This window comes from Rhodnius prolixus, unplaced genomic scaffold (genome assembly GCF_049639745.1).
Source record: "Rhodnius prolixus isolate KJV_2025 unplaced genomic scaffold, Rpr scaffold_12, whole genome shotgun sequence".
In the NCBI taxonomy this organism is placed as follows: domain Eukaryota; kingdom Metazoa; phylum Arthropoda; class Insecta; order Hemiptera; family Reduviidae; genus Rhodnius; species Rhodnius prolixus.
The window spans coordinates 13,777,630-13,791,758 of NW_027411635.1; positions in this window are offsets into that span (position 1 = coordinate 13,777,630).

Genomic DNA, 14,129 nt, shown 5'->3' on the forward strand with positions numbered 1-14,129 from the left:
TCACAATCGGTGCCATATTCCGGCACTTGGCCAGCGGGGAGCGCTTGCCTATATAGAGAGGATCTCCGGATCTGCAACCAACAAAGGATGCAGCCAGCCGTTCCGTTTTAGGAGATGCCAACATTTACTATAGACTCGACGGGTGTTAGGCGGCAACACAAATAGGAACGGGGGGCAAAAATTGAGAGGGAAAACTTTTTTATTGAGGTTATAGTGTGGGTTGAAGTGGCTATGTTTGGTTCATCACAAAAACCCACACATTCGCATAAGAAGTTTACCAGTATTTCAATATCAATTCACCCCTTATTGAAGTGCTGCAATTTCTTACTATGCTGGCAATTAAAAAGAATTACTATATTTTTGGGGAGGATTATTAAATAAAAAAAAAAATGAATGCAGTTGCTTTGAATAATACTGGTTGCATAATGAAAAGTTAAATTCTTTTTTTCCCCTCTTTCGAGCCTTTTTATTAAAATTACACACAAAATATTACTATGTGAACAAGTGTAGCATGCTAACAACGTAGCAATACCCTCTGTACATTCAACTAACAGTTACTAACAAGTGTGATCAGACAACCTCTCTTTCAAGTAATTACAATACTAATTGACAAGTTTACTGCTAAATATAAAAAAAAAATAAGTAAAGTATCTACAGATAACGTAGGCACATTAAATAAGTCGCTTAGCTTGATTATTTTTATCTGGAAGGCTGTGTTTGCAAAGTCGGTGTGGCTTATTTGTTATATCAGAAAATTCCTACAAATAGCAGACTTATTTTTTTTTAATTTGGTTGTTTATTTACCACTGAGCGGCAACTTGGTTTCAGTCAATATGGATGATGCACCAAAGTGCTTACTTACTTCTAATGGCAGTGTTGCCTACCGAGGTGCTGCAAGCAGGCGACTAATGCAGGCGGTTTTCTTTCTGCAGTCGTGAAATTTCACCACAAAACTTGGTAAAACCGCTACTGAAACTTATCTTTTATTAAAAGAAGTTTATGGTGATGAATGTTTATCACGTGCACGAATTTTTTGAGTGGTTCAAGACGTTTCCAAGATGGCCGAGAAGACGTCGGAGATGATGACCGCCCGGGTCGCCTTTCCACGTCTAAAACGGATGAAAATATCGATTATAATTAATGCAGCATTACTACCGTGAGGTGCTTGCTTAACTCCGTGAAAGTGTAAGGGAAAAAACGACCCGATTTGTGGAAGAACAAGTCACGGGGTTCTCCATCAAGACAACCGGCGCCGGCTCACACTGCATTGTCTGTCCAAGACGTTTCTAGCCAAGTACAACAACCCAGTTTTAGGCCATCCGCCTTATTCGCCTGACCTGGCCTCATGTGACTTTTATCTGTTCCCTAAAGTCAAAATCTGCATTTAAAAGGAACACGATTTCAGTCCGTTGAAGCTGTGAAAGAAAAAGCGGCAAGCGTCATGCAGGAGCTCAGAGAAAAAGACTTCCAGCACTGTTTCGAACAATGGTCGATTCGCATGGAGCGTTGTAGGGCTAGGGGAGGGGGGTGTATATTGAAGGTGATATTAACTAAACATGTATAGATTTAAAATAAAATGTTTTACAGCAATAGTCTCGTTATTTAATAGCCACACCTCGTATTAACAAGCACATTGAACCATCGCTGGATAGGTACGCTGGTCCAAGTGAATATGGAGATTTTTTTGGGCCAGTTAGTAAAAACTACATTTTCTATTTTAGGGTCTCAAAAAATATTTAAGGAGAAAAACTCAACACAGAGAATGGGCACAATTTCGCAAAGAGAAAGTAAATTATGAAGTTTGCAAAAGTTTATTATTGCAATCAACTCGGTTTAATGGGGTTCATTAGTGTAATTATTATTAGGCGAAGTTTAGTAATGATTAATGAAGTCTATGATAGTTTTAAGGAGATTATCGATTTATTAACTTATAATAGGGTATAGAAGAGTAAGTATAATGTCCGTCCACGCCAGGAGAGACGCCGCGGATGTTGCTGGTTTAACTGCTAAGGATATCAATCGGTGAACGACAAACGGCTTGATACTGCCTCAACTTGGCAAATTAGACTTCTACTCTACGGGAGCTAGCCAATTAAAACTTTATACATGCATTACCTTTCCCCTTTCTTGGGCTAGCTGGGGACAAGGCAGGGGCGTCACTAGAGACAGGGGCGAGGTATTGGGTTGTAGTTTACATCGGGGTCGCGGAAGGATAGGGGCTACACTCGGATTAACTCGGAGCAGAAGTCTGACTAAAGCAGACTTTTTATACGCTTTTCGCTTCCACTGTGAGTTACACTTCTAGATTCACAACGCCCCTTTACAATGGAGAAATTTGTTGCAAAAAAGTACAAGCAACTTTACATTTTATTATTCATACTGACTTCATTTGAAATTAATATTTCCACTCGAACTACTTTAGTTTAACAAACGACTGTGCATTTTTTTTCATCTTAACCTAAAAAAATATCTAGCATCAAACACGTACAATATTTACTCTCACCAAGTTTATGTTTTTACATTTTCTTAAAACTATTCAATGCAATGAAAAAAATGAAGAGAAACTATTGCGAATTATAGTCCCACTTATCTTTATCTGAGCCACAGATTTCGAAGTAGAGACTAGGTCATCTTCAGGGCTATGAAATGTATTGTCTTAAAAGATTATATTTTACATAATTTGATTGTATTATACCATAAACTACTGTAGCTACTTCGAACCAATGTCAAAAATTAAAAAATTGTATTGACTAATATTTTTTTATTTTATTTTATTTATTTATTTACTTACAACCTGTACATATATATCAAGTAAATGTGTTCTTAATTGAGTTATGCACAGATTGTAGGCTGAATCCTGGAGGATCCAGCGCCACAATCGGGAAGGCATGCTGAGAGGGGCCAGCCAATGCTGGAACTCTCTAGAGGTTGGAAGGAAGTTTAGGAAATTGGTAAAAGGTTGCGGGGCCAACGTCGTGGAGGACTGTCAGGATTGGTTGTTGTGGATAAGGCTTGCGCTGTGAGGATTAGGATGTATGGTTTAGGCTATTATGGAAATTAAGGAAGCCGAGAATGTATTAGGTCAATGACAAAAAGGGATATTAAGGTCTCTGTGGATGGTTAAATTGGATACATAATAAGGAGCGTTTGACGATATGCCGAAGGACTTTAGATTGAAAGGATTGGATTCTTTGGATATTGGAAGGTTTCGCAGAGCCCCACAGTTCAGCTCAGTAGGTCCAGATGGGTCTTAGTAGTGTCTTGTATAGTGTCAGTTTGTTCTGCACGTTCATGGCTGATCTCCGCTCTAGCTGTCTTTGTTGTTCTATTGAGTTCTTGTCTTTTCAGTCTAGTGTGGGGGTTCCATGTAAGTCGACTGTCTAAATACAGTCCTAGGTAGCGTACTCGTGTGGAGGTGGAAAAAAAATAAGATAAGTATGATAAGTTTCACTCTTAAAATTATTAAACAGGGTGCCAAATTTAAGGAAGTATGTACTTGTAAGCGGTGCATTAACTACCAGGTTATTAGCTCCTGAAAGCCTATAACAGGGGTGGCCAACAAGTCGATCGCGAGGCCAGTTTTGGTCGATTTTTCAGTTTCCTGGCCCCCCCACAAAACGCGAAAGTGAAATATTGAAATCAAATTATCAGCCATACTGTGCAATTTTATAACAACTTTTTCATATTTACGAACAAATAGTACAACTAACTTATACATTGCAGTTGATAAAAAAATTACATTGTATTTTAAGTTCGTAAAAATCTATCTTGAAAAAGTGTCGGATAATTTAATTTTTTAGGTCCCGCATGTACAGGAATGCTGCTATCAAAAGTTGGGTCTGGAAATCTATTTTCTTCATGAGCCTATATCTCGAAAACTTAATAAGTGATTTAAAAAATAATATATTTTACTTATCTACCCATACCTCGCTGGGATGCACCTTATACTGAAACACAGTGTATAAACATGGTATGCATTTCACACCCCCTTCTTCACCACTTAGACTACGCCTATGACAACAAGTCGATCGCGACACACTTTTAAGATAAAAAGTAGATCCTGGCCTATAATACTTTTTATTTCTTTTTTTTTTGTAGCAATGATGTTTTCATAAAATTTGAGCAAGAAAACAAAGAATAAGTGCCACAAACTGTTTATTGTGTGCAAGTTAATGTGAAAGTAAAAGAAGGTAACTGTTGCACTAAGTGCATGTTAACAATAATGCGACTCTAAACTTGTGCAAATCAGTTCCTACGGTCGGACTGCATAACCATTAAGAGAAAAATAAACCCACTCAAGATGTTGAAAAAAACAATAGGTCGAAAAAAGCTGTAACGTTGAAAAAACACCCAACTTTGACAATTTTTTTCTCTTTTTCTATAAAAGATAAAATTCCCAAATTTTCTTTATAATATAGGGCGAATCCTCTTTTATAACTGTAATTTTTTTGCAACAACACAGATTTTATAGATTTTGAGAAAAAAAAAATGCTGAAAATTAGCAAAAACGGCATTTCAAAATCTTGTTCTTGTTGATGCTAGAAACCACTGCTTAAAAATAGAAACTATTGCCATCTTGAAAATTTTTCTAAAATCCATTTCATCGTAAAAAAACAACATTTAAGAAATTGATTGTAGATTTTTTTTTTTTTCTTTAAAGTGGCTCGAATCCACTACTCGAACTGAAAATGTGGCACCCTAAAGATTCAATTTTTGAATATGGTCGTCCGTAATTTGTCTAATGTTTGTCGATAGGTTTGTTGAACCTAAATTGTTGTCCAGTATCAAGTAATCTCTGCAGTACTTTTGTGAAGTTTGTAAGTGTTTACTGCAACAGAATTTAGAAGGGTTAATGCCCAGGTAGGGGCCCAGAACAATAGAAGTTGCCCCAAGCATCAGAGTATATAAGGAGACCATCGCTCGGTACAATTCAATCGCATTCAAGGGCATTGCATTCACTCATTGAGGATTCATTCTTACACTCGTCATTCAGTTTAGCAAATCCTTTTAGAAATAGTTTGTATTTTAGTTTACTCTAGTTAATTATTGTAGTTTACGCTCGTCCCTATGTTAGTATTAATGCCTTTCAGCCTTCCCAATCAAATCTAAAATTTCCGCTCGCGCATTAAAATACATTTAAACTTTAAATTAATTGCTTATTAAATATCTTTTTCGTGTCTGTACTTATCGACATCAACCTCACTTACAGCTGATACAAAAAAAGGTTTATTACTGATACAAAAAGAGTTCTGTTATTTGGCACCAATGCTATTCAAAAGAAATAATATAATGAAACTTATATCTTACCCAAACAACTATAAAGCAAGAAAAATATATATCTAAACAAAAAATGTATTAAAAGATACAGTTATAGAAATGTTTCAAATAATACATAGATAAATAAAGATTTATACGTATAATGATATGGCATTAATACAAAAATCTGTTCATTCATTTAAAGCAAAAGTTGTAACCATCAGCACATTTTTTAGAAATTTATGAATTTGAAACATATTACTTACAGTACTATCGTTTATCAGATTTGAAAATTCTAAATTAGGGTCATTTTGAACAGATAAATTTAGAGCTTTTCTAAATATCTCATACAGTTGACATTGTATAAATAAGCTAACAACACTAGTGTTGTAGGAGCCAGTATTGTTATGCTGGTAGATCTGCCGAGAAGCCAATATGAAGAAGTGGTTTCCTATGGGGATTTCAGAAACGTTGCTTCATTACAGACAACCTCAACAATTGGAGGCTTTAGAGTTTTGCAGTAGATGAAAATGTAGCAAACAATGAATGCTTAGCTGGATAGCCAAGTGTGCTTATCAGATCTTTCTATGCCTACTTTTTATTGACAATAAGCTAGTTAATGAAATAACCGCTGAGTATCCTAACAAAGCTACACTGATTTTTCTACCATTAATTTTAAATGTTTTAAAGACGCTCTTTCAGAGTGCAGCTATAAGAGAGTGTAGCTGAAAGATATAAAAGGTTTATTCAGTGCCATCAACAGGGCGATAGAATATGTTGCCACTTTAATAGCTCTTCAAGTATGGTTTGATTTTTACGATTAGACAGCTATACTCAAGGAAGTAGTGGAGGTAGAACAACTTGAATGCTTTCCCATCTGTCTTAGGGACCTTTTTTTTCCCCTTATTCTTCTCCAATAGGAGGTGTTTTTATAAGAGATATAAACCGTTTGTTTCCTCACGTATCTGATTTATTGGTGTTTTAGTACCGACTGGCAACAAATTTTTAGTAAGAACGTGAGCTTGGCCGGTGAAAAGCAACTAATGGCTTTATAACAAAAATCTTTTCGACTTCATCAAGAATTAGTAGCTTTTTCTCAAGAGTTACACAGATTTATGTCGCTTATATTGTGAATTATAATCCCCGTTCACAGTACAAATCGATTAACTCCACTTTTTGAAAATATCTTAAAATTTATTGTAAGTGTCAAAGCGCATTTGGTTCAGGAAAAATGAAAAAGATACTACAGTGTCTTTTTTGACTTTTCAAGAGATATCCTTTTTTTAAGCTCCAGTCATCTGAGGTTATTAAAACCTGGAGCTTTTTTCAATCACAGCACCAGCCTCCGGACAGTACTCTCTCTGTACAGACAAGGCTGTCTGAACCGAGAAAACTCTCTAATAAATGGTTATTTGAGATTAAAACTCACTATTTACAGTGAATCTAGGCTAGCATTCCGACTTTTTCCACTACTTTTTGAACTTACATTATGAAATAAGAACGACACAGTCTGTAACATCCAGCGCTGCCTTTGTAAATGGATATATGAGATTCAAAATCAGTTTTTACAGTGAATCTAGGCTAGAATTCCGTCATTTTCCATTGTTTTTTGAACTTACATTATGAAATAAGAACGACCCAGTCTGTAACAACCAGCCCTGCCCTTGTAAATGGCTATATGAGATTCAAAATCAGTTTTTACAGTGAATCTAGGCAAGAATTCCGACTTTTTCCACTGTTTTTTGAACTTATATCATGAAATAAGAACGACCCAGTCTTTAACATCCAGCCCTGCCTTTGTAAATGGCTATATGAGATTCAAAATCAGTTTTTACAGCGAACATAAACAAGAATTCCGACTTTTTCCACTGTTTTTTGAACTTATATCATGAAATAAGAACGACCCAGTCTTTAACATCCAGCCCTGCCTTTGTAAATGGCTATATGAGATTCAAAATCAGTTTTTACAGTGAATCTAGACCAGAATTCCGACTTTTTCCACTATTTATTGAACTTACATTATGAAATAAGAACGACCCAGTCTGTAACATCCAGCCCTGCCCTTATAAATGGCTATATGAGATTCAAAATCAGTTTTTACAGCAAACCTAAACAAGAATTCCGACTTTTTCCACTGTTGTTTGAACTTATACCATAAAGTAAGGACGACACAGTCTGTAAGATCCGACCCTGCCTTTGTAAATGGTTATTTGAGATTCAAAATCAGTTTTTACCGCTAACCTAAACAAGAATTCCGACTTTTCCCAAAATGAAAGTACGATTAAAGTGCTCCTGGAAGAAGCGTTCGGATCCTAAACATTTATCAACCAGTAATCCACAACTGAAATAGATAACTGACTACAAGAAAGAAGGCTGCAAAAAGTACCTCAGCTTTTGGTATAATTCTTGAATGTTCTGGCTTCGTTTATTCGTAGAGCAAACGTACTTCAAAATGGCGATTTATATTGAAACTGCATTAATATACAAAAATATAGTAATTTTGGGGGCAAGCGGACACGCTAGGCTGGGTCTTGGATTATATTTAATGGCTAATTAAAAGGAATTTGGAATAAAGTAGGTTAGCAATTCGCCTGCGTCTCCACGACACCTAAATTTGGTAGTTTGGCGAAAAGAACACCTGAAAAAATAGGCTTACTTTACTGGCTAAGCTCATTCTAGGAGCCAAAAAGTAAGTTGCTTCCATGCTTCTGCAAAAGCTGCTATGTGCTTGACGATGATGAAGAGCTTGCTTACGATAGCTTGACGATAATCTTCCACTAGTAATCAACAGGGTTGCAGGAAGTCACGTTGAAGTCTTGCAGGAACTTGTGGAACAGCCCAAGTCAGAGGGGATCGTCTATTAAAATTTTTTTATTTTTGTTCTTTGGCGAGTCAACATCTGTCCTAAATAAAGTTAATACTTTCTCTTCCCAATTATCCAAAATTTGACTCGAAATCACGATATTTCTTATTACTGAATGTTACAAGAAATACATCAGATGGTGTAATATAGCAAAGTCCTTGAAACTGCCAGCTGTATTTGTGTTTGTTTACATTTATTTTGAAAGATGACGTTTGAAAGAAGAGGTGACGGAATAAGTTGTTTGGTAGAGCAGCAGCACATGTCAGTAAATCGAATCACGTATTACATACTGCTCATTCTTCGGCGCTATGGAAAACTTACTTTATATATTGTGTCTTGTATTTGGGTGTGTGCGTGTGTAAGAAGAGCAGGGAGCGCAGCGGCAAGTGTGTTATTGAAAACAGGATCAGATTGATGGTAGTTTGCGGTGCAGTGTGATGAGGCAGACATTGGCTGTAGTGTGAATGCTATATGACAATCATCAGTATGAAGTGTTTGTCATGCAAATATTCGACGGATTTCGTCGAGTTGGTTGTTGTTGAGGAAAACGGAGAAAGAGATTGGGGGGTGAGTGACGGGGATGGCAATGCGAGAGAGAGACGAGACTAAAGAGTTTTAGCTGCAGGAAGAACAGCCACGGAGACGGAAGGGAGAACGGGCACGCTACTTAGAAAGAGCGGCCCCATCTTACACCGCTCTTTCCCGTTAACGTAAAATAGCTCCACTTGCAAATGGGAGCAGGAAGCAATGCCAAGATTTATGGAAGGTAGTATGGGTTGAGAATACTCTGCTTGCATATTCTTTAATACTCAACCCACAACTCAATCATTTGTCATGCTAGCTAACTTAATTCCCAAATTCTCTTTGACAAATGTAACCACTTACGCAAACCTATATCCTATATTACCATTGTTCTTTTAACATATACAAATTTAACATAAGGAAAAATTATGTTCAATCACTTTATTTCTTTACCTTCTCTTACCCCGCTAAGAGTAGGTACTGTAATCGTGCTGATTTTCGATTTTAAGGTTTCCACTGGATATATCGGTTTCGAAGTCCCTTGAAGTCAGAATTTTTGTTTTTTTTCGAAATATAATATTATTCTAAATTAAAAATAATAAATATATTATTATTAAATGTTTACAAATAATTACAAAGATGAATTACCAAGGTAAACTTACATTTAAACCTTCATAACAGTTTAAGATGGGACAAAGATAAAATATGTTAGTAAAAACAGTTAGAACAGCTAGGGGAGAATGTTAGTGAAGGATTAATTCTTAATTCTTTTGTGCCAGTAGGGAATGAAAGGATCTGTAGGAGGCTACATAGCGGCAGAGTGGGTTATAATGACCATCTAGAGTGGAGAAGAGTTTCAGCAGATGGTTTTGGATGAAGAGGAGTGCACAGAGATTATGGATGCAGTGTCATGGAAGGAATCGATTCTAGTATGTTGAGGAGAGTTAGTCGCAAGTCTGTGAATTTTTGTACTGTGTTGTCCTGGAGTTTCTTGATGTTACTACTACAGGCCAGGCAACTAGGAGATAGAGTAACATCGGCCTGTAATCTTAGAGTCTTGTGAGAGTAAAGGAAATGTTAGTCTTGTAGCCCAGTTTGTTGTTCTATAGGTGGCTACAGGAGGGAGTAGATTCTAGTGGGTCGAGGAGAGTCTGTCGCTAGTCTGATGAAATTTGTTCTGTGTTGTCTTGGAGTATCTTGATGTTAGTAACTACAACAGGTCAGGCTCCAGGAGTAACATCGGCCTGTTATCTTAGAGTCTCTGGAGAGTAAAGGAAATAGTAGTCTCGTAGTCATCAGTTTACCGGAGTTCACTGTGTCCTGATTGTGCGTAGAGAAGTCGAATTTGTCGACCAAAATTAAGACTTGACAGGATTAGACTACGGGTTCAGAGTATTGTCTGCTGAAAAAGGGTCTGCGTTTAGTAAAGACTATTGCGTTAGTCTTCTCATGGTTTATTCTGATTTTCCATTTAGCGTAGTACTTAGTCAGTTTGTCTATTGCTAAAGTAAGTGTATTAATGACAATGTCGATACTCAATGATGACGTTATCTTACAATACACCTTGCCCTAATTTACTAAAACTGGACTAACTTTGTCTCCATTAAATAGTTTCTTCAAAATGTAAAACAAAACCTATCAAGAATGAAACACTGTTTAACGAATATTGGGGATTAAATACTGTACGGGAGGACAGTTGTATAAGGAGTTGATCGTCAAAAACTGCACGAAAAAGCGTAACACTAGAAAACAGCCAACTTTGAAAAATTTTTCCTCTATTTCTGCTATCATATATTGTGGTACTGAGTACCACTGGCGCGTATCGAGGTTATGTTTAGTTAGTTGCATCTCTTGGAAGAACACACACCAAGTTTCAGCCAGATCGGTCTATTTCTTTGTGTTTGGCATTCGTTTGAATCGAGGAAGTCGAGTGATTTTCAAAAAATGGACGAAAAAGAATTTCGTGTGTTGATTAAACACTACTTTATGAATTGGCAAAACGCCTCAGGAGACTAAAGAGAAGCTTGATAAACATTATGGTAACTCTGCACCTTCGATTAGAACAGTTTATAAGTGGTTTCAAAATTTTCGGAGTGGCCATATGGGCACAAGTGACGCTGAACGTTCTGGACGCCCTGTTGAGGTTACTACTCCAGAAATCATTGATAAAATCCATGATATGGTGATAGATGACAGAAGAGTGAAGGTGCGTGAGATTGCTAGTGCTGTGGGCATCTCGAATGAACGGGTACATAATATTTTGCATCAACATTTGGACATGACAAACCTATCCGCAAGATGGGTGCCGCGATTGCTCACGCTTGACCAAAAACGAAATCGTGTGAAGTGTTGCAAGGACGGTTTGCAGCTGTTCCAGAAGAATCCGCAGGACTTTAAGCGTCGTTTCGTCACTGTGGATGAAACATGGATACATCACTACACTCCTGAGACCAAAGAACAATCTAAACAATGGGTTACCAAGGGGGAATCTGCGCCAAAAAAGGCGAAGACCGTTCCTTCGGCCGGAAAGATTATGGCGACTGTCTTTTGGGATTCGCAAGGAATAATCCTCATCGACTATCTGGAAAAGGGTAAAACTATTACAGGTGCATATTATTCATCGTTATTGGACCGTTTGTAAACCGAGCTGCAAGAAAAACGCCCACGATTGGCCCACAAAAAAGTCCTTTTCCATCACGACAACGCACCAGCTCACACCTCAGCAGTTGTGGTCGCAAAATTAATGGAAATAGGGTTCCAACTCGTTTCACATCCCCCCTATTCTCCAGACTTGGCTCCCTCGGACTACTATTTGTTCCCCAATATGAAGAAATGGCTGGCGGGAAAAAGATTTTATTCAAACGAGGAGGTGATTGCAGAAACGAATGGCTATTTTTCAGACTTGGACAAATCCTATTATTCGGAAGGGATCAACAAACTAGAGCAGCGTTGGACGAAGTGTATAAGCCTAAAAGGAGACTATGTTGAAAAATAAAAAAGGTTTACCCCCAAAAATTAAGTAGTTTTTATTTTTGCACGGACTTTTCAAACGACCCTCGTATGTTTTATGGACACATAAAATAAATGTGCATGTTTGAACATGTGAAATATGTAGCTAAGTGGAGGGGATGTATTAGCAGTGAGTGGGGGGTATTGGCGCTGTATAAAGGCGTTTGTGTGTGTAAGTTTCGGGGTTATACCCAGACCCAGATACTACTAGTAGTTGTAGAATTATAAATTTAATGGGAAGGCGACGTCGGACTGGCATCCGGTCCGAGATGACCGCTTTCAGATAAACAGACCCATACTGGAGAGCACACACGGCTTATTATGCATAATTGGTATTTGTACGTTACATACCCCTATCCAGTCGCCCACTATATGTGTAATGTGTTTGCCCAGGGTGTATAGTTATCCCAAATGGGCTAGGGGTACAGATTTTAGTATCCCGTGAGATTGTGTACTGTTAGTGGTATCCGTGTATGTTAGGTTCCGCGAGCTTTCAACCTCAGTCCTAGATTGTATATATGTATGGGCCCTGTGTTGGGTGGTAGATGGTAGGAACGGTTAATGATTCAATTTTGACGGGCAATTCTGGGTGTCAGCCGAGGAGCTAACTGTCCAGTGATATATGTGATGCAACCGCTTGGCAAATTGATTTCGATACAATTTACAACGGCGCTCTCGGCATTCCTAACGTCTGGAGAATTTCAATTCTACCAAAACTTGACACCTGACTTTAAGCAGATATCATTGGATAATCGATTTAACTTAATCCAAGTCGAATAAATAAAACAAAAACTAAAAAAATCGACATGCTTCCCAACAATGATATTTATAGTTCATATTTACCAAAATATTCAAAGCAACTAGTTTAATAAGAAAATGAATATTATTCAAATATTGATATTTAAATATGATTAATACAAAATCGTGGTAAGGGCTTGTACCAAACTTTTTTTCGAAAAACTTGGCACGATAACAATACTACCTCTTAGGGAAGGAATTAGCTATGCGGTTAGCGTATTGGATTCCCACGCGGAGGTCTTCGGGTTCGAATCCAGCTGCTGGCCCTTAGATTTTCTCTTCCTAGGAGCTTCTTAAAGCTCACTGTCCGGTGATGGACAGTGTTGTCTGTAACGAGAGAATACTGTTCGGAGGCCGGCAGTGCACTGAAAAAAGCACCGCACGCCAATAATCTTAGATGTTGACGCGCCTTAAATCATTTAAAAACAAATACTACCTCTTTCACTAGTTATAGAAGTAGGATAAGATTGCTCATGTCGTACTTACCCCTTAAAAAAAAAACGTTCTCAGAAATCGGAGAATATATTAGTAAATACATACTTATAGGGGTATCATTGGAAACCTTAGTAAACCCTGCTTCTATTTATTGCCAAAATAATTAAATAGTCTGCGCACTTTTTCGTATAAATCCTAAAATTAAAAAACATGGAAATCGATACGACTTCGGAAACCATACCTTAAGTTGTACAACTGCTTAAGTTGTACCTCAAATTAAAATTAAATAAATATATTTGGACGTGGATTTGGAGCCAGCAAATTTAAATTTGCCTTATCTCTTGAAGTCTGACGTGATAAGTTGGAGACAATACGTAATATCGACAGCAATGGTTTTCAATTTCCTGTCTTTGTCGCGACTTGTGTAGATGTTGTCCTAAAGTTGGCGGAAGTGTGTCGGCTGATGGACTTTCACAGTTTCTTCAGTTCCAATATTCTCTCTTCTGGAGTTGGTTTCGGAGGTGAGTCCTCATTATTTACCATTGAAGCAGAGAAATCTTCATCCCCCCCGAAAGACATGTCTGTTACATGGATCACATGAAAATCCTGTAGATTTTGAAGCCATTTATGGGGATATCCGAACGAACAGATTTTGTTGGGTATGCTCGCTCCTCCCAATAACTCCGATACGGTACTTTGTTTAATTGTTTCACCAGAATTGGTTCTTACCAAATTGATGAGTATTCGTTATAATAACTCTTGAGTGATTTTAAATAAAGAACGGTACAATGGTTGAAGGCGGTGTGTTCATCTACCTAAAAAAAAAGTAAAGTAATAGGCGATTGCCTATTTTTTCAGGCGGGGCTTTACGTCCAACTACCAATTAAGTGGCGTGGACGCAGGCAACTAGCAAACATACTTTATTGTAAATTTCTAAGGCCTAAGACCGGGAATCGAAACCAGTACCACAATACATATTAGCTTTGCAGGTCTCGCCTCTAACCGCTCGGCTACCGTGGCGCCTGTGTTCATCTACTAGCCCCATAGTTATTGAAAATGTATTTCATCAAATAAGCCAGTAAACTAAACTTGAAACTCCTTTCGGCCGCGTCTTAAGTCGCACAGGTTGTATGACTAAGAAAACGTAATTGGGTACGAGTTAAGACATAGCGTGCATATCAGTTAATAAAGTTCCAAAACTATTTTGAAAAAATCTTTCACAAAACTGCGAGAGACACACAGATCA